A 20,765-nucleotide genomic window follows, 5' to 3' on the forward strand; every position below is an offset into this window, starting at 1 on the left:
TTAGCTTCTCCTGGGCCGCTGGCACTTGCTGGGCAAAGAGACCACCCTCTCCTGAGGGAATGGAGGTCTCTCCCTTTCTGTACTTCGGGGTTTGGCCCAGGCCAAAGGACCACCCTGTAAGGAGGGTTTGGCTCTCCTTTGCCCTGCTGCTTTCGCTACAGGTCACTTGGACATGCCAGGCAAAATGACCGCCCTGTAAGCAGGGTGTAAGGTCTGCTCCCTCTCCCTCTTAAGCCAGTGGGGCCTTTCGGTGCCTGTGGCTGAGGGACCCCCCTTTAAGAAGGGTAGCGGTCTTTGTGTGGCATTCAGCTCGTTAGCAGCTAGGCTTTAAAATTCCCTGTGCCGTTGACCTCTCCCTGTCAGAAGGGTTCAGGTGTCCCCTTTTTAGCTTCTCTTGGGCCGCTGGCACTTGCAGGGCAAAGAGACCACCCTCTCCTGAGGGGATGGAGGTCTCTCCCTTTCTGCACTTCAGGGTTTGGCCCAGGCTAAAGGACCATCCTGTAAGGAGGGTTTGGGTCTCCTTTGCCATGCTGCATTCGCCACAGGTCACTTGGACATGCCAGGCAAAATGACCGCCCTATAAGCAGGGTGTAAGGTCTTCTCTCTCTCCCTCTTAAGTCAGTGGGGCCTTTCCGTGCCTGTGGCTGAGGGATCCCGCTTTAAGAAGGGTTGAGCGTCTCTTTTCTCTTTCTCCTCGTAAACTGCTCTAGAAATCATTTCGACTTGGCTTTTTTGACATTTGCAGTCAAATCGTATTTGTGACCTCTTGAATTCAAGCCGGGGTCCCATGGAACATGGTGTGGCGAAGGGGCGGCTGTAAGGGGATGGTGGAGGCCGTGAGAAATTGGACGCTTTTTTGAAAAAAGCCAAGAAACCCCCCAAAACAATCCAAATCTTTCCAGGTCTGGAAATGAACTGGTGAGGTGGGGGGCTCCTTTCAGCTCCTCACTTCCATGCAATCCTTCCTCATTTCCTCTTGCCCTGCCCAACTGCCGCTGCCCCCCAACCTCAGCTTGGACCCTTTCTTTTATTCTGCGCAGGAAACATACTGCTGGCTGTGGTAGTGTAATTGTCTTGATTGGGAATGGTCCGTTCGTGGTGTCCCAATTCCAGGCCTTTGCTCTCTTTGCTGGTAGACTGAGGCTATATTTTTGGACTGTCTTTGAAGGGATTGAAAGAGCTGTGCTTCATGACAGCTGTTGGTGATCTGGTGGTATAGCTACAGGTGTCGTGGTCTTGCATCTTGCACGTGGGTGCTCCTAACCCTACTAACAGGACTGCGTAAGAAGTAAGGGATGTCTGTTTTGGAAAAGGGTAGGGGGTTCACAGTTGTAATGTTCTTGGTGGGGTAGACAGGTAAGTCGGGAAGGGTGTTGGTGAGGGATGGAGGATTCCTTGGTCATGGGAGGCTCCCTTACCTGTTCATTTCCAGACATTGTCACCTTTGTGACTCCTTTCCCCTTGTTTCAAGGAAGTAGGATTTTTGTGAAGGAAGGGTGACCGCCCTGTGATCGGGGTTCGGGTCGCTTTCCTTTCCCCCTCTTTGCATTGGCCCTCTTAATGCCAAAGTCCAAAGTGAGCTCCCTGTAACTAGGGTGTGCGTCTTTCCCAAGCTTACTCGCCCATTTGAAAGCTAGTTATAGAAACCAGCCTCTTTGGAGAGTTAGGGGTTTGTCCTTCTAGCTGTCCTGTCGCCATGCCCTACTCACACGCACAACCAAGTCCAAACCGAGCGAACTCTGCATCCAGCTGGCCCCGACGACTTCTGCTGCTGCTGCTGCAAGGTTTCCTGCTGTATGCCACAGGTTGGTGCCGAAGACTGGGAGTTGGGCTAATTTCAAGGAGTGGCCTTGTCCATTTAATCTGAACAGTTTGGTAGTCGAGTGTACGGAGCCCACGCCTCACCTCGCTTCTCCCCTTTTCTCTCTCTCTCTAGCAACTCAAAAGAGAAAATGGAGAAGAAGACAGAAGCCCCAAAGAACCGGCAGGAGAAGACAATGGAAGCAGAAGCCACAGAAAAGAGACACACACCTTGCACGCGTGGGCCTCCCTGTAATGAGGACACGGGGTTTCCACTTAAGCTTCATTCCCCCTTGAGGTGCCAGGTAAAAGGACCTCCCTGTAAACAGGGATCAAGGTCCACCCCTTCCCAGCAAAAAGGCTTGAGGTGTCCGTTAGGTAGCTAAGGCTGAGGAACCCCCCTTTAAGAAGGGTAGCGGTCTCTCTGTGGCTTTCAGCTCTTTAGGAGCTAGGCTTTAAAATGCCCCGTGCCATTGACCTCTCCCTGTAAGAAGGGTTCAGGTCTCCCCTTTTTAGCTTCTCCTGGGCCGCTGGCACTTGCTGGGCAAAGAGACGGCCCTCTCCTGAGGGAATGGAGGTCTCTCGTTTTCAGCGCTTTAGCCTCTGCTCCGTTGTAATGCCCCTGGCTTGAGGACCACCCTGTAAGGAGGGTTTGGGCCTCCTTTGCCATGCTACTTTCGCCACAGGTCACTTGGACATGCCAGGCAAAATGACCGCCCTGTAAGCAGGGTGTAAGGTCTTCTCCCTCTCCCTCTTAAGCCAGTGGGCCCTTTCCGTACCTGTGGCTGAGGGACCCCCCTTTAAGAAGGGTAGCGGTCTCTCTGTGGCTTTCAGCTCTTTAGGAGCTAAGCTTTAAAATGCCCCGTACCATTGACCTCTCCCTGTCAGAAGGGTTCAGGTGTCCCCTTTTTAGCTTCTCCTGGGCCGCTGGCACTTGCTGGGCAAAGAGACCACCCTCTCCTGAGGGAATGGAGGTCTCTCCCTTTCTGTACTTCGGGGTTTGGCCCAGGCCAAAGGACCACCCTGTAAGGAGGGTTTGGGTCTCCTTTGCCCTGCTGCTTTCGCTACAGGTCACTTGGACATGCCAGGCAAAATGACCGCCCTGTAAGCAGGGTGTAAGGTCTGCTCCCTCTCCCTCTTAAGCCAGTGGGGCCTTTCGGTGCCTGTGGCTGAGGGACCCCCCTTTAAGAAGGGTAGCGGTCTTTGTGTGGCATTCAGCTCGTTAGCAGCTAGGCTTTAAAATTCCCTGTGCCGTTGACCTCTCCCTGTCAGAAGGGTTCAGGTGTCCCCTTTTTAGCTTCTCTTGGGCCGCTGGCACTTGCTGGGCAAAGAGACCACCCTCTCCTGAGGGGATGGAGGTCTCTCCCTTTCTGCACTTCAGGGTTTCGCCCAGGCTAAAGGACCATCCTGTAAGGAGGGTTTGGGTCTCCTTTGCCATGCTGCATTCGCCACAGGTCACTTGGACATGCCAGGCAAAATGACCGCCCTATAAGCAGGGTGTAAGGTCTTCTCTCTCTCCCTCTTAAGTCAGTGGGGCCTTTCCGTGCCTGTGGCTGAGGGATCCCGCTTTAAGAAGGGTTGAGCGTCTCTTTTCTCTTTCTCCTCGTAAACTGCTCTAGAAATCATTTCGACTTGGCTTTTTTGACATTTGCAGTCAAATCGTATTTGTGACCTCTTGAATTCAAGCCGGGGTCCCATGGAACATGGTGTGGCGAAGGGGCGGCTGTAAGGGGATGGTGGAGGCCGTGAGAAATTGGACGCTTTTTTGAAAAAAGCCAAGAAACCCCCCAAAACAATCCAAATCTTTCCAGGTCTGGAAATGAACTGGTGAGGTGGGGGGCTCCTTTCAGCTCCTCACTTCCATGCAATCCTTCCTCATTTCCTCTTGCCCTGCCCAACTGCCGCTGCCCCCCAAGCTCAGCTTGGACCCTTTCTTTTATTCTGCGCAGGAAACATACTGCTGGCTGTGGTAGTGTAATTGTCTTGATTGGGAATGGTCCGTTCGTGGTGTCCCAATTCCAGGCCTTTGCTCTCTTTGCTGGTAGACTGAGGCTATATTTTTGGACTGTCTTTGAAGGGATTGAAAGAGCTGTGCTTCATGACAGCTGTTGGTGATCTGGTGGTATAGCTACAGGTGTCGTGGTCTTGCATCTTGCACGTGGGTGCTCCTAACCCTACTAACAGGACTGCGTAAGAAGTAAGGGATGTCTGTTTTGGAAAAGGGTAGGGGGTTCACAGTTGTAATGTTCTTGGTGGGGTAGACAGGTAAGTCGGGAAGGGTGTTGGTGAGGGATGGAGGATTCCTTGGTCATGGGAGGCTCCCTTACCTGTTCATTTCCAGACATTGTCACCTTTGTGACTCCTTTCCCCTTGTTTCAAGGAAGTAGGATTTTTGTGAAGGAAGGGTGACCGCCCTGTGATCGGGGTTCGGGTCGCTTTCCTTTCCCCCTCTTTGCATTGGCCCTCTTAATGCCAAAGTCCAAAGTGAGCTCCCTGTAACTAGGGTGTGCGTCTTTCCCAAGCTTACTCGCCCATTTGAAAGCTAGTTATAGAAACCAGCCTCTTTGGAGAGTTAGGGGTTTGTCCTTCTAGCTGTCCTGTCGCCATGCCCTACTCACACGCACAACCAAGTCCAAACCGAGCGAACTCTGCATCCAGCTGGCCCCGACGACTTCTGCTGCTGCTGCTGCAAGGTTTCCTGCTGTATGCCACAGGTTGGTGCCGAAGACTGGGAGTTGGGCTAATTTCAAGGAGTGGCCTTGTCCATTTAATCTGAACAGTTTGGTAGTCGAGTGTACGGAGCCCACGCCTCACCTCGCTTCTCCTCTTTTCTCTCTCTCTCTAGCAACTCAAAAGAGAAAATGGAGAAGAAGACAGAAGCCCCAAAGAACCGGCAGGAGAAGACAATGGAAGCAGAAGCCACAGAAAAGAGACACACACCTTGCACGCGTGGGCCTCCCTGTAATGAGGACACGGGGTTTCCACTTAAGCTTCATTCCCCCTTGAGGTGCCAGGTAAAAGGACCTCCCTGTAAACAGGGATCAAGGTCCACCCCTTCCCAGCAAAAAGGCTTGAGGTGTCCGTTAGGTAGCTAAGGCTGAGGAACCCCCCTTTAAGAAGGGTAGCGGTCTCTCTGTGGCTTTCAGCTCTTTAGGAGCTAGGCTTTAAAATGCCCCGTGCCATTGACCTCTCCCTGTAAGAAGGGTTCAGGTCTCCCCTTTTTAGCTTCTCCTGGGCCGCTGGCACTTGCTGGGCAAAGAGACGGCCCTCTCCTGAGGGAATGGAGGTCTCTCGTTTTCAGCGCTTTAGCCTCTGCTCCGTTGTAATGCCCCTGGCTTGAGGACCACCCTGTAAGGAGGGTTTGGGCCTCCTTTGCCATGCTACTTTCGCCACAGGTCACTTGGACATGCCAGGCAAAATGACCGCCCTGTAAGCAGGGTGTAAGGTCTTCTCCCTCTCCCTCTTAAGCCAGTGGGCCCTTTCCGTACCTGTGGCTGAGGGACCCCCCTTTAAGAAGGGTAGCGGTCTCTCTGTGGCTTTCAGCTCTTTAGGAGCTAAGCTTTAAAATGCCCCGTACCATTGACCTCTCCCTGTCAGAAGGGTTCAGGTGTCCCCTTTTTAGCTTCTCCTGGGCCGCTGGCACTTGCTGGGCAAAGAGACCACCCTCTCCTGAGGGAATGGAGGTCTCTCCCTTTCTGTACTTCGGGGTTTGGCCCAGGCCAAAGGACCACCCTGTAAGGAGGGTTTGGGTCTCCTTTGCCCTGCTGCTTTCGCTACAGGTCACTTGGACATGCCAGGCAAAATGACCGCCCTGTAAGCAGGGTGTAAGGTCTGCTCCCTCTCCCTCTTAAGCCAGTGGGGCCTTTCGGTGCCTGTGGCTGAGGGACCCCCCTTTAAGAAGGGTAGCGGTCTTTGTGTGGCATTCAGCTCGTTAGCAGCTAGGCTTTAAAATTCCCTGTGCCGTTGACCTCTCCCTGTCAGAAGGGTTCAGGTGTCCCCTTTTGAGCTTCTCTTGGGCCGCTGGCACTTGCAGGGCAAAGAGACCACCCTCTCCTGAGGGGATGGAGGTCTCTCCCTTTCTGCACTTCAGGGTTTCGCCCAGGCTAAAGGACCATCCTGTAAGGAGGGTTTGGGTCTCCTTTGCCATGCTGCATTCGCCACAGGTCACTTGGACATGCCAGGCAAAATGACCGCCCTATAAGCAGGGTGTAAGGTCTTCTCTCTCTCCCTCTTAAGTCAGTGGGGCCTTTCCGTGCCTGTGGCTGAGGGATCCCGCTTTAAGAAGGGTTGAGCGTCTCTTTTCTCTTTCTCCTCGTAAACTGCTCTAGAAATCATTTCGACTTGGCTTTTTTGACATTTGCAGTCAAATCGTATTTGTGACCTCTTGAATTCAAGCCGGGGTCCCATGGAACATGGTGTGGCGAAGGGGCGGCTGTAAGGGGATGGTGGAGGCCGTGAGAAATTGGACGCTTTTTTGAAAAAAGCCAAGAAACCCCCCAAAACAATCCAAATCTTTCCAGGTCTGGAAATGAACTGGTGAGGTGGGGGGCTCCTTTCAGCTCCTCACTTCCATGCAATCCTTCCTCATTTCCTCTTGCCCTGCCCAACTGCCGCTGCCCCCCAACCTCAGCTTGGACCCTTTCTTTTATTCTGCGCAGGAAACATACTGCTGGCTGTGGTAGTGTAATTGTCTTGATTGGGAATGGTCCGTTCGTGGTGTCCCAATTCCAGGCCTTTGCTCTCTTTGCTGGTAGACTGAGGCTATATTTTTGGACTGTCTTTGAAGGGATTGAAAGAGCTGTGCTTCATGACAGCTGTTGGTGATCTGGTGGTATAGCTACAGGTGTCGTGGTCTTGCATCTTGCACGTGGGTGCTCCTAACCCTACTAACAGGACTGCGTAAGAAGTAAGGGATGTCTGTTTTGGAAAAGGGTAGGGGGTTCACAGTTGTAATGTTCTTGGTGGGGTAGACAGGTAAGTCGGGAAGGGTGTTGGTGAGGGATGGAGGATTCCTTGGTCATGGGAGGCTCCCTTACCTGTTCATTTCCAGACATTGTCACCTTTGTGACTCCTTTCCCCTTGTTTCAAGGAAGTAGGATTTTTGTGAAGGAAGGGTGACCGCCCTGTGATCGGGGTTCGGGTCGCTTTCCTTTCCCCCTCTTTGCATTGGCCCTCTTAATGCCAAAGTCCAAAGTGAGCTCCCTGTAACTAGGGTGTGCGTCTTTCCCAAGCTTACTCGCCCATTTGAAAGCTAGTTATAGAAACCAGCCTCTTTGGAGAGTTAGGGGTTTGTCCTTCTAGCTGTCCTGTCGCCATGCCCTACTCACACGCACAACCAAGTCCAAACCGAGCGAACTCTGCATCCAGCTGGCCCCGACGACTTCTGCTGCTGCTGCTGCAAGGTTTCCTGCTGTATGCCACAGGTTGGTGCCGAAGACTGGGAGTTGGGCTAATTTCAAGGAGTGGCCTTGTCCATTTAATCTGAACAGTTTGGTAGTCGAGTGTACGGAGCCCACGCCTCACCTCGCTTCTCCCCTTTTCTCTCTCTCTCTAGCAACTCAAAAGAGAAAACGGAGAAGAAGACAGAAGCCCCAAAGAACCGGCAGGAGAAGACAATGGAAGCAGAAGCCACAGAAAAGAGACACACACCTTGCACGCGTGGGCCTCCCTGTAATGAGGACACGGGGTTTCCACTTAAGCTTCATTCCCCCTTGAGGTGCCAGGTAAAAGGACCTCCCTGTAAACAGGGATCAAGGTCCACCCCTTCCCAGCAAAAAGGCTTGAGGTGTCCGTTAGGTAGCTAAGGCTGAGGAACCCCCCTTTAAGAAGGGTAGCGGTCTCTCTGTGGCTTTCAGCTCTTTAGGAGCTAGGCTTTAAAATGCCCCGTGCCATTGACCTCTCCCTGTAAGAAGGGTTCAGGTCTCCCCTTTTTAGCTTCTCCTGGGCCGCTGGCACTTGCTGGGCAAAGAGACGGCCCACTCCTGAGGGAATGGAGGTCTCTCGTTTTCAGCGCTTTAGCCTCTGCTCCGTTGTAATGCCCCTGGCTTGAGGACCACCCTGTAAGGAGGGTTTGGGCCTCCTTTGCCATGCTACTTTCGCCACAGGTCACTTGGACATGCCAGGCAAAATGACCGCCCTGTAAGCAGGGTGTAAGGTCTTCTCCCTCTCCCTCTTAAGCCAGTGGGCCCTTTCCGTACCTGTGGCTGAGGGACCCCCCTTTAAGAAGGGTAGCGGTCTCTCTGTGGCTTTCAGCTCTTTAGGAGCTAAGCTTTAAAATGCCCCGTACCATTGACCTCTCCCTGTCAGAAGGGTTCAGGTGTCCCCTTTTTAGCTTCTCCTGGGCCGCTGGCACTTGCTGGGCAAAGAGACCACCCTCTCCTGAGGGAATGGAGGTCTCTCCCTTTCTGTACTTCGGGGTTTGGCCCAGGCCAAAGGACCACCCTGTAAGGAGGGTTTGGGCCTCCTTTGCCATGCTGCTTTCGCTACAGGTCACTTGGACGTGCCAGGCAAAATGACCGCCCTGTAAGCAGGGTGTAAGGTCTGCTCCCTCTCCCTCTTAAGCCAGTGGGCCCTTTCCGTACCTGTGGCTGAGGGACCCCCCTTTAAGAAGGGTAGCGGTCTCTCTGTGGCTTTCAGCTCTTTAGGAGCTAAGCTTTAAAATGCCCCGTACCATTGACCTCTCCCTGTCAGAAGGGTTCAGGTGTCCCCTTTTTAGCTTCTCCTGGGCCGCTGGCACTTGCTGGGCAAAGAGACCACCCTCTCCTGAGGGAATGGAGGTCTCTCCCTTTCTGTACTTCGGGGTTTGGCCCAGGCCAAAGGACCACCCTGTAAGGAGGGTTTGGGTCTCCTTTGCCCTGCTGCTTTCGCTACAGGTCACTTGGACATGCCAGGCAAAATGACCGCCCTGTAAGCAGGGTGTAAGGTCTGCTCCCTCTCCCTCTTAAGCCAGTGGGGCCTTTCGGTGCCTGTGGCTGAGGGACCCCCCCTTTAAGAAGGGTAGCGGTCTTTGTGTGGCATTCAGCTCGTTAGCAGCTAGGCTTTAAAATTCCCTGTGCCGTTGACCTCTCCCTGTCAGAAGGGTTCAGGTGTCCCCTTTTTAGCTTCTCTTGGGCCGCTGGCACTTGCTGGGCAAAGAGACCACCCTCTCCTGAGGGGATGGAGGTCTCTCCCTTTCTGCACTTCAGGGTTTGGCCCAGGCTAAAGGACCATCCTGTAAGGAGGGTTTGGGTCTCCTTTGCCATGCTGCATTCGCCACAGGTCACTTGGACATGCCAGGCAAAATGACCGCCCTATAAGCAGGGTGTAAGGTCTTCTCTCTCTCCCTCTTAAGTCAGTGGGGCCTTTCCGTGCCTGTGGCCGAGGGATCCCGCTTTAAGAAGGGTTGAGCGTCTCTTTTCTCTTTCTCCTCGTAAACTGCTCTAGAAATCATTTCGACTTGGCTTTTTTGACATTTGCAGTCAAATCGTATTTGTGACCTCTTGAATTCAAGCCGGGGTCCCATGGAACATGGTGTGGCGAAGGGGCGGCTGTAAGGGGATGGTGGAGGCCGTGAGAAATTGGACGCTTTTTTGAAAAAAGCCAAGAAACCCCCCAAAACAATCCAAATCTTTCCAGGTCTGGAAATGAACTGGTGAGGTGGGGGGCTCCTTTCAGCTCCTCACTTCCATGCAATCCTTCCTCATTTCCTCTTGCCCTGCCCAACTGCCGCTGCCCCCCAACCTCAGCTTGGACCCTTTCTTTTATTCTGCGCAGGAAACATACTGCTGGCTGTGGTAGTGTAATTGTCTTGATTGGGAATGGTCCGTTCGTGGTGTCCCAATTCCAGGCCTTTGCTCTCTTTGCTGGTAGACTGAGGCTATATTTTTGGACTGTCTTTGAAGGGATTGAAAGAGCTGTGCTTCATGACAGCTGTTGGTGATCTGGTGGTATAGCTACAGGTGTCGTGGTCTTGCATCTTGCACGTGGGTGCTCCTAACCCTACTAACAGGACTGCGTAAGAAGTAAGGGATGTCTGTTTTGGAAAAGGGTAGGGGGTTCACAGTTGTAATGTTCTTGGTGGGGTAGACAGGTAAGTCGGGAAGGGTGTTGGTGAGGGATGGAGGATTCCTTGGTCATGGGAGGCTCCCTTACCTGTTCATTTCCAGACATTGTCACCTTTGTGACTCCTTTCCCCTTGTTTCAAGGAAGTAGGATTTTTGTGAAGGAAGGGTGACCGCCCTGTGATCGGGGTTCGGGTCGCTTTCCTTTCCCCCTCTTTGCATTGGCCCTCTTAATGCCAAAGTCCAAAGTGAGCTCCCTGTAACTAGGGTGTGCGTCTTTCCCAAGCTTACTCGCCCATTTGAAAGCTAGTTATAGAAACCAGCCTCTTTGGAGAGTTAGGGGTTTGTCCTTCTAGCTGTCCTGTCGCCATGCCCTACTCACACGCACAACCAAGTCCAAACCGAGCGAACTCTGCATCCAGCTGGCCCCGACGACTTCTGCTGCTGCTGCTGCAAGGTTTCCTGCTGTATGCCACAGGTTGGTGCCGAAGACTGGGAGTTGGGCTAATTTCAAGGAGTGGCCTTGTCCATTTAATCTGAACAGTTTGGTAGTCGAGTGTACGGAGCCCACGCCTCACCTCGCTTCTCCCCTTTTCTCTCTCTCTCTCTCTCTAGCAACTCAAAAGAGAAAACGGAGAAGAAGACAGAAGCCCCAAAGAACCGGCAGGAGAAGACAATGGAAGCAGAAGCCACAGAAAAGAGACACACACCTTGCACGCGTGGGCCTCCCTGTAATGAGGACACGGGGTTTCCACTTAAGCTTCATTCCCCCTTGAGGTGCCAGGTAAAAGGACCTCCCTGTAAACAGGGATCAAGGTCCACCCCTTCCCAGCAAAAAGGCTTGAGGTGTCCGTTAGGTAGCTAAGGCTGAGGAACCCCCCTTTAAGAAGGGTAGCGGTCTCTCTGTGGCTTTCAGCTCTTTAGGAGCTAGGCTTTAAAATGCCCCGTGCCATTGACCTCTCCCTGTAAGAAGGGTTCAGGTCTCCCCTTTTTAGCTTCTCCTGGGCCGCTGGCACTTGCTGGGCAAAGAGACGGCCCTCTCCTGAGGGAATGGAGGTCTCTCGTTTTCAGCGCTTTAGCCTCTGCTCCGTTGTAATGCCCCTGGCTTGAGGACCACCCTGTAAGGAGGGTTTGGGCCTCCTTTGCCATGCTACTTTCGCCACAGGTCACTTGGACATGCCAGGCAAAATGACCGCCCTGTAAGCAGGGTGTAAGGTCTTCTCCCTCTCCCTCTTAAGCCAGTGGGCCCTTTCCGTACCTGTGGCTGAGGGACCCCCCTTTAAGAAGGGTAGCGGTCTCTCTGTGGCTTTCAGCTCTTTAGGAGCTAAGCTTTAAAATGCCCCGTACCATTGACCTCTCCCTGTCAGAAGGGTTCAGGTGTCCCCTTTTTAGCTTCTCCTGGGCCGCTGGCACTTGCTGGGCAAAGAGACCACCCTCTCCTGAGGGATTGGAGGTCTCTCCCTTTCTGTACTTCGGGGTTTGGCCCAGGCCAAAGGACCACCCTGTAAGGAGGGTTTGGCTCTCCTTTGCCCTGCTGCTTTCGCTACAGGTCACTTGGACATGCCAGGCAAAATGACCGCCCTGTAAGCAGGGTGTAAGGTCTGCTCCCTCTCCCTCTTAAGCCAGTGGGGCCTTTCGGTGCCTGTGGCTGAGGGACCCCCCTTTAAGAAGGGTAGCGGTCTTTGTGTGGCATTCAGCTCGTTAGCAGCTAGGCTTTAAAATTCCCTGTGCCGTTGACCTCTCCCTGTCAGAAGGGTTCAGGTGTCCCCTTTTTAGCTTCTCTTGGGCCGCTGGCACTTGCTGGGCAAAGAGACCACCCTCTCCTGAGGGGATGGAGGTCTCTCCCTTTCTGCACTTCAGGGTTTGGCCCAGGCTAAAGGACCATCCTGTAAGGAGGGTTTGGGTCTCCTTTGCCATGCTGCATTCGCCACAGGTCACTTGGACATGCCAGGCAAAATGACCGCCCTATAAGCAGGGTGTAAGGTCTTCTCTCTCTCCCTCTTAAGTCAGTGGGGCCTTTCCGTGCCTGTGGCCGAGGGATCCCGCTTTAAGAAGGGTTGAGCGTCTCTTTTCTCTTTCTCCTCGTAAACTGCTCTAGAAATCATTTCGACTTGGCTTTTTTGACATTTGCAGTCAAATCGTATTTGTGACCTCTTGAATTCAAGCCGGGGTCCCATGGAACATGGTGTGGCGAAGGGGCGGCTGTAAGGGGATGGTGGAGGCCGTGAGAAATTGGACGCTTTTTTGAAAAAAGCCAAGAAACCCCCCAAAACAATCCAAATCTTTCCAGGTCTGGAAATGAACTGGTGAGGTGGGGGGCTCCTTTCAGCTCCTCACTTCCATGCAATCCTTCCTCATTTCCTCTTGCCCTGCCCAACTGCCGCTGCCCCCCAAGCTCAGCTTGGACCCTTTCTTTTATTCTGCGCAGGAAACATACTGCTGGCTGTGGTAGTGTAATTGTCTTGATTGGGAATGGTCCGTTCGTGGTGTCCCAATTCCAGGCCTTTGCTCTCTTTGCTGGTAGACTGAGGCTATATTTTTGGACTGTCTTTGAAGGGATTGAAAGAGCTGTGCTTCATGACAGCTGTTGGTGATCTGGTGGTATAGCTACAGGTGTCGTGGTCTTGCATCTTGCACGTGGGTGCTCCTAACCCTACTAACAGGACTGCGTAAGAAGTAAGGGATGTCTGTTTTGGAAAAGGGTAGGGGGTTCACAGTTGTAATGTTCTTGGTGGGGTAGACAGGTAAGTCGGGAAGGGTGTTGGTGAGGGATGGAGGATTCCTTGGTCATGGGAGGCTCCCTTACCTGTTCATTTCCAGACATTGTCACCTTTGTGACTCCTTTCCCCTTGTTTCAAGGAAGTAGGATTTTTGTGAAGGAAGGGTGACCGCCCTGTGATCGGGGTTCGGGTCGCTTTCCTTTCCCCCTCTTTGCATTGGCCCTCTTAATGCCAAAGTCCAAAGTGAGCTCCCTGTAACTAGGGTGTGCGTCTTTCCCAAGCTTACTCGCCCATTTGAAAGCTAGTTATAGAAACCAGCCTCTTTGGAGAGTTAGGGGTTTGTCCTTCTAGCTGTCCTGTCGCCATGCCCTACTCACACGCACAACCAAGTCCAAACCGAGCGAACTCTGCATCCAGCTGGCCCCGACGACTTCTGCTGCTGCTGCTGCAAGGTTTCCTGCTGTATGCCACAGGTTGGTGCCGAAGACTGGGAGTTGGGCTAATTTCAAGGAGTGGCCTTGTCCATTTAATCTGAACAGTTTGGTAGTCGAGTGTACGGAGCCCACGCCTCACCTCGCTTCTCCCCTTTTTTCTCTCTCTCTCTCTCTCTCTCTCTCTCTCTCTAGCAACTCAAAAGAGAAAACGGAGAAGAAGACAGAAGCCCCAAAGAACCGGCAGGAGAAGACAATGGAAGCAGAAGCCACAGAAAAGAGACACACACCTTGCACGCATGGGCCTCCCTGTAATGAGGACACGGGGTTTCCACTTAAGCTTCATTCCCCCTTGAGGTGCCAGGTAAAAGGATCTCCCTGTAAACAGGGATCAAGGTCCACCCCTTCCCAGCAAAAAGGCTTGAGGTGTCCGTTAGGTAGCTAAGGCTGAGGAACCCCCCTTTAAGAAGGGTAGCGGTCTCTCTGTGGCTTTCAGCTCTTTAGGAGCTAGGCTTTAAAATGCCCCGTGCCATTGACCTCTCCCTGTAAGAAGGGTTCAGGTCTCCCCTTTTTAGCTTCTCCTGGGCCGCTGGCACTTGCTGGGCAAAGAGACGGCCCTCTCCTGAGGGAATGGAGGTCTCTCGTTTTCAGCGCTTTAGCCTCTGCTCCGTTGTAATGCCCCTGGCTTGAGGACCACCCTGTAAGGAGGGTTTGGGCCTCCTTTGCCATGCTACTTTCGCCACAGGTCACTTGGACATGCCAGGCAAAATGACCGCCCTGTAAGCAGGGTGTAAGGTCTTCTCCCTCTCCCTCTTAAGCCAGTGGGCCCTTTCCGTACCTGTGGCTGAGGGACCCCCCTTTAAGAAGGGTAGCGGTCTCTCTGTGGCTTTCAGCTCTTTAGGAGCTAAGCTTTAAAATGCCCCGTACCATTGACCTCTCCCTGTCAGAAGGGTTCAGGTGTCCCCTTTTTAGCTTCTCCTGGGCCGCTGGCACTTGCTGGGCAAAGAGACCACCCTCTCCTGAGGGAATGGAGGTCTCTCCCTTTCTGTACTTCGGGGTTTGGCCCAGGCCAAAGGACCACCCTGTAAGGAGGGTTTGGGTCTCCTTTGCCCTGCTGCTTTCGCTACAGGTCACTTGGACATGCCAGGCAAAATGACCGCCCTGTAAGCAGGGTGTAAGGTCTGCTCCCTCTCCCTCTTAAGCCAGTGGGGCCTTTCGGTGCCTGTGGCTGAGGGACCCCCCTTTAAGAAGGGTAGCGGTCTTTGTGTGGCATTCAGCTCGTTAGCAGCTAGGCTTTAAAATTCCCTGTGCCGTTGACCTCTCCCTGTCAGAAGGGTTCAGGTGTCCCCTTTTTAGCTTCTCTTGGGCCGCTGGCACTTGCAGGGCAAAGAGACCACCCTCTCCTGAGGGGATGGAGGTCTCTCCCTTTCTGCACTTCAGGGTTTCGCCCAGGCTAAAGGACCATCCTGTAAGGAGGGTTTGGGTCTCCTTTGCCATGCTGCATTCGCCACAGGTCACTTGGACATGCCAGGCAAAATGACCGCCCTATAAGCAGGGTGTAAGGTCTTCTCTCTCTCCCTCTTAAGTCAGTGGGGCCTTTCCGTGCCTGTGGCTGAGGGATCCCGCTTTAAGAAGGGTTGAGCGTCTCTTTTCTCTTTCTCCTCGTAAACTGCTCTAGAAATCATTTCGACTTGGCTTTTTTGACATTTGCAGTCAAATCGTATTTGTGACCTCTTGAATTCAAGCCGGGGTCCCATGGAACATGGTGTGGCGAAGGGGCGGCTGTAAGGGGATGGTGGAGGCCGTGAGAAATTGGACGCTTTTTTGAAAAAAGCCAAGAAACCCCCCAAAACAATCCAAATCTTTCCAGGTCTGGAAATGAACTGGTGAGGTGGGGGGCTCCTTTCAGCTCCTCACTTCCATGCAATCCTTCCTCATTTCCTCTTGCCCTGCCCAACTGCCGCTGCCCCCCAACCTCAGCTTGGACCCTTTCTTTTATTCTGCGCAGGAAACATACTGCTGGCTGTGGTAGTGTAATTGTCTTGATTGGGAATGGTCCGTTCGTGGTGTCCCAATTCCAGGCCTTTGCTCTCTTTGCTGGTAGACTGAGGCTATATTTTTGGACTGTCTTTGAAGGGATTGAAAGAGCTGTGCTTCATGACAGCTGTTGGTGATCTGGTGGTATAGCTACAGGTGTCGTGGTCTTGCATCTTGCACGTGGGTGCTCCTAACCCTACTAACAGGACTGCGTAAGAAGTAAGGGATGTCTGTTTTGGAAAAGGGTAGGGGGTTCACAGTTGTAATGTTCTTGGTGGGGTAGACAGGTAAGTCGGGAAGGGTGTTGGTGAGGGATGGAGGATTCCTTGGTCATGGGAGGCTCCCTTACCTGTTCATTTCCAGACATTGTCACCTTTGTGACTCCTTTCCCCTTGTTTCAAGGAAGTAGGATTTTTGTGAAGGAAGGGTGACCGCCCTGTGATCGGGGTTCGGGTCGCTTTCCTTTCCCCCTCTTTGCATTGGCCCTCTTAATGCCAAAGTCCAAAGTGAGCTCCCTGTAACTAGGGCGTGCGTCTTTCCCAAGCTTACTCGCCCATTTGAAAGCTAGTTATAGAAACCAGCCTCTTTGGAGAGTTAGGGGTTTGTCCTTCTAGCTGTCCTGTCGCCATGCCCTACTCACACGCACAACCAAGTCCAAACCGAGCGAACTCTGCATCCAGCTGGCCCCGACGACTTCTGCTGCTGCAAGGTTTCCTGCTCTATGCCTCAGGTTGGTGCCGAAGACTGGGAGTTGGGCTAATTTCAAGGTGGCGTCTTGTGTAAATGAAATTTCCTCACTCAATACTTTTAGTTACCAAATTCCTAATCATTTCTCTACTTTATGGCATACTTCCACTCACTTGAAATCACAAGTGTTTTCAGATATAGAAATGTATCCTCGTCAATCGAGAGCTACCTCTTGGAGTGGAGTTCTTCTTTTGCTGATATCTTGCCTGGCTGTGAATTCTCTGTAACCAGTCTTCATATTTGTTTATTTGGTAGTTAATGTATTTGAAGGCGATGCTTTGCGTTGCTTTTTAATTTTCCCTGGCGGCCATAGTGATACTTGTCCAAATAGCCTTTCTGAGGATCAAAGAAAATTCAGTTGCATCTAGTATTGTGGCTAATAAGAGAAGATCAATGCATAACTCAAGACTCCACAGTTGTCTGTGTAGTGTACAATGAAGAGTGAATTAATAAAGGAGAGCATTTCTCAGGAAGTCTTTGTAATGTGGTTTGAACATCAAATTGTGTATTCTTTTATGTTGTTTGAGTGCATAATTGCAATGTATCTCACTTTCTGTTCCTTCCTACTGTTTTAACTCACTTGTTGCCTGTCACACTCTATTTTAAACTGTTCAGGGCAGTTACCATATATTATTTTGTACATCTTGTTTCATTATCCTCTATGTTCCATGTGGACATTAGCAGAAAATATAAATGAAAACATAACATGTAAACTTATTTTATATAGAAGTTGGAATCTGTGAATGCCAATGTATTTCCTGAGCTCCAGCAGCAGACAGTTTTATGTTTCTAGAAGTAGGTTAGTCGGACACTTTGAAATAGTAATCATGAAATCCAACTCCTTCAGATAAATAAGTATTTTCTGTTTACTAACTAAAAGAAAATATGAAAAACAGCAGGAAAAATACTTTCCATTGATCTGAAATTCCATATTGATTCTTTTTATTATTGTTTTGTGTGTTGAGGAAATGTTCAGCCCAGGTTATAATTATGGAGGCTTGCTCAGCGGATTCATATTTTAAGAGGAGATGGTCCCAAATCAAACTCCTTTATCTGTGGAATTCCCTGATGTGGGGAGAGTTTGATTTCTTATCCAGATCTAAAAACATTAAGGATAGTCCTAGCTATAGAATGAGCCAAACCGTGCCCTAGATTTAAGCACACAGTTATCTGTTAAGCTTGGATTTGAACATTGCAGTTCAGGCTAATTTCTTATTTTAATAAAACTAGTTCAGTGCCTTGCTTCTTAAAATAAGACTTAGCACTTCTGTAGACCTTTTTACTCCTTCACTCCCAGTATACTTTGCAAAGGGTTAGTGATGTAAGGTCCAGCTTGAGGGGTTAAGCGTGTGTATATATTTGTAAGCTATAGTTTACTGGGTTATTTTATGGCCTTTTTATCACAGCTGTACAGCTGTCAGCTAACTTTTTTAAAAAATGTTAAAACAACATAAAAGGAGCCTATATATAAAACTTGTATCAAATATTTTAACAGATGTTTCCTTCCCAGAGACATTTTTCTGTCCTAAATTAAAAATAAAAGCCACTATTTTATCATACCAGTAAATGGATATAATTAAAACTAGGGCTGTCAAGCGATTAAAAAAAATTAATCGCGATTAATCATGCTGTTAAACAATAATATAATACCATTTAAATATTTTGTGATGTTTTCTACATTTTCTACCGTGTCAAACTTTAGAGCCTATAAGTCCAATCAGTCTTACTTCTTGTTCAGCCAATCGCTCAAACAGGTTTGTTTACATTTGCAGAAGATAATGCTGCCTGCTTCTTGTGTACAATGTCACCTGGAAGTGAGAACAAGCGTTTGCATGGCACTGTTGTAGCCGGTGATGCAAGATATTTACATGCCAAATGTGCTAAAGATTATGTCCCTTGATGCTTCAACCAGCATTCCAGAGGATATGCATCCATGCTGATGACGGGTTCTGCTTGATAACAATCCAGAGCAGTGCGGACCGACGCATGTTCATTTTCATAATGTGAATCAGATGCCACCTGTAGAAGGTTGATTTTCTTTTTTGGTGGTTAGGGTTCTGTAGTTTCTGCATCAGAGTGTTGTTCTTTTAAGACTTCTGAAAACATGCTCTACACTTCATCCCTCTCAGATTTTGGAAGGCACTTCAGATTCTTAAATCTTGGGTCGAGTGCCGTAGCTATCTTTAGAAATTGCACATTGGTGTCTTTTTTGCATTTTATCAAATTTGCAGTAAAAGTGTTCTTAAAACGAACAACGTGTGTTGGGTCATCATCCGAGATTGCTATAACATTAAATATATGGCAGAATGAGGGTAAAGCAGAGCAGGAGACATACAATTCTCTTCCAAGGAGTTCAGTCACAAATTCAATTAACGCATTATTTTTTAACAAGCGCCATCAGCATGGAAGCATGTCCTCTGGAACAATGGCCAAAGCTTGAAGAGGCATATGAATCTTTAGCGCATTTGGCAGATAAATAACTTGTGATTCTAGCTACAACAGTGTCATGCAAACATTCGTTCTCACTTTCAGGTGACATTGTAAATAAGAAGCGGGCAGCATTACCTCCCATAAATGTAAACAAACTTGTTTCTCTTAGAGATTGGCTGAACAAGAAGTAGGACTTGTAGGCTCTAAAGTTTTACATTGTTTTGTTTTTGAGTGCAGTTATGTAACAAAAAAAAGCTACGTTTGTAAGTTGCACTTTCATGATAAAGAGATTGCATGACAGTACTTGTATGAGGTGAATTAAAAAATACTGTGTCTTTTGTTTATAATTTTTACAGTGCAAATATTTGTAATAAAAAATATGAAGTGAGCACTGTACACTTTGTATTCTGTGATGTAACTGAAATCGATATATTTAAAAATGTAGAAAAACATCCAAAAATATTTAATAAATTTCAACTGGTATTCTATTGTTTAACAGCATGATTAATTTTTTTTAATTGCGATAAATTTTTTGACTTAATTGCGTGAGTTAACTGCGATTAATTGACAGCCCTAATTAAAACACAATCTACTGAGGGATTTTGTTTTGCATGATACTTCCATAACAGATGTGTTTTCTTAATGCTTATAACAGTCTGCAACACTACTATATTTTCATTTGGGGTGGGGTGGGCAGATATGGCAGTAAGATCTCTGGGAGCAGAACAAGAATGAAAGGCATCCAAATGGAAAATATTAGATTGGGGAGGGTGCCTTTATTACTCTCACTCTCTGCCCTCTTTATTTTGCTGTACATCCTGTTAGGTAGGCATCTTGCTAAGACTGACTGACTTCTTTGGTAAAATAAATGTTGGGTTTTTTTTAATATAGCATCAAAAACAAAAATTAAGATCAATTTGGTGTTTACTTTTTCAGCTGTTTGTCACACTGAACAGAACAAATATTTCTTTATCTTCCATACTGTTAATTTTGGGAGATTAAATAGATTTTTTGAGAAGTGACGTTTTTAAAGTTGTTGTTTGCACACCCACAAATAGAAAAGCCAGGCAACAGTATTTTTTTTCTTATATTAAGATTTATAATATTGAAGGAACAATTTGTACCTTTGATAAATCTCCAAATTGCGCTCTAGGGTCGTCTAGTGCTTCAGTCTGCTCCATTGATTCTGATGGATTTACTTTTGATTCTCACCAATGTGACGTCAGAACAATATATAGCACTTACGGAGTGGTTTTTTTACTTGAGGATCTCAAAGTTCCTTACAAACGGAGTGAATTGTTATTGTCACTTTACAGGTGAGGAAACTGAGTCAGAGTTTAATAACTTAGTGAAGATCACAACATTAATGACATAGCTAGGACCAGAACTTAGGTTTGTGGCTTCAGTCGAGTTCACCATCCACCGGATGACTATGAGAACAGCCTGTCAAGCTTATGGATTATATATTCTCGGAACAAAGTTCCCAAATTCGTCTGGTGTGTGTGTGTTGTTGATCCACTGAGAGTTTGTTGGTCAAAAGGTGGTGACTCATCTTTCCACCTACTAAAATTCATCAAGGTAGCTAAAAGTACAGTAAATACTTTCCTAATGCTAAATTTCTACCTAAGTAAAACTAGTTACCACAAACAGGTAGGCGAGTGGTGCTGTAGGGGGGTGCAGCACAATCATGACTGGGAAGGAAGGTGTCTGTGAGATTCTCTGTTAAGATGTAACCCTTATTTTGAAAAATGGGAGGTCTCTTATTCTAAGGTTATTTTTTGCTGTGAAGGAAAGGAAAAGAAAAGCTAAACAGAGAAGAATAGGAAACAGAGAAAACGGGCAGGAAAAAGCAACCTGCCCTCCATCTGAATTGAAAGGAGTAAGGAGGGGATTAACTTGACTGATGTAGGACATCCTTTTCCCTGAGTGTGTTAAATCATTCTTGCTAGAAATTACTTGTCTCTGAGTCTCATTAGGGTACCAGCAAAAACCAAATTATTTGGCCTTTAGAATTTACCAATTTGCACCTTTAGCTGCATTTGTTATCAACAGAAATGAGCTGCAGGAGGTTCCTTCTAGGCCTCCCTCCAAGGCTTTAGAACTCGTTTTTATATATCAGTTACTCAGTCCCAATACTGACCATAAGTTTCAAAGCCCTTTCATCTGTGGACCATGTTCACTGCTGGCCTAAGTGAATTCCTTATTGAAATAAATGGCATTATTCTTATTTCAGTCAGTGGTGGGTTTTGCCCCAGGTTCATTCTTAATGTAATTACTCAAAAAATCCCAGATTCTAAAAGCCTTCAAAGTTCCTGCAATATTACCATACAGAGGTGGGTGTAGGTGGATGTGTAATTTCACATTTTTATACTGCTTTTAAGTCATATTAATTCAGGGTAAAACTACACAAACCATATTATGCTCACTTTCACTGTAATGCAAATTGTACGTCTCTCTTCATTTTTAAAGTGAAAGGAACCAGCTTCCATGAAAGAGTTAAGCATGTGTCATGTTTAAAAAAAAAAAAAAAAGGATATAGGGGAGGGGAAAAAGTTAACAAT

General features: G+C 48.9%; 1 long non-coding RNA gene across 5 annotated transcripts in view; it reads left to right on the forward strand.

The window, feature by feature from the left end:
- Nucleotides 1-15,488, forward strand: part of LOC122457147 — a 16,060-nt gene extending 572 nt beyond the window's left edge. Inside the window, exons 2-7 of one of the 5 annotated variants that reach the window (XR_006276524.1) lie at nt 162-1,805; nt 1,937-4,514; nt 4,646-5,963; nt 7,905-9,057; nt 11,005-11,772; nt 13,736-15,488. This is a non-coding gene — a long non-coding RNA (uncharacterized LOC122457147). Of the gene's footprint in view, nt 1-161; nt 1,806-1,936; nt 4,515-4,645; nt 7,224-7,354; nt 7,564-7,795; nt 9,058-11,004; nt 11,773-13,735 lie in introns of those variants that run through there. The other 4 variants (XR_006276525.1, XR_006276526.1, XR_006276522.1 and 1 more) reach the window with 4 other exon arrangements.
- Nucleotides 15,489-20,765: the final 5,277 nt, after the last annotated feature.

This window comes from Dermochelys coriacea, chromosome 21 (genome assembly GCF_009764565.3).
Source record: "Dermochelys coriacea isolate rDerCor1 chromosome 21, rDerCor1.pri.v4, whole genome shotgun sequence".
In the NCBI taxonomy this organism is placed as follows: Eukaryota; Metazoa; Chordata; order Testudines; family Dermochelyidae; genus Dermochelys; species Dermochelys coriacea.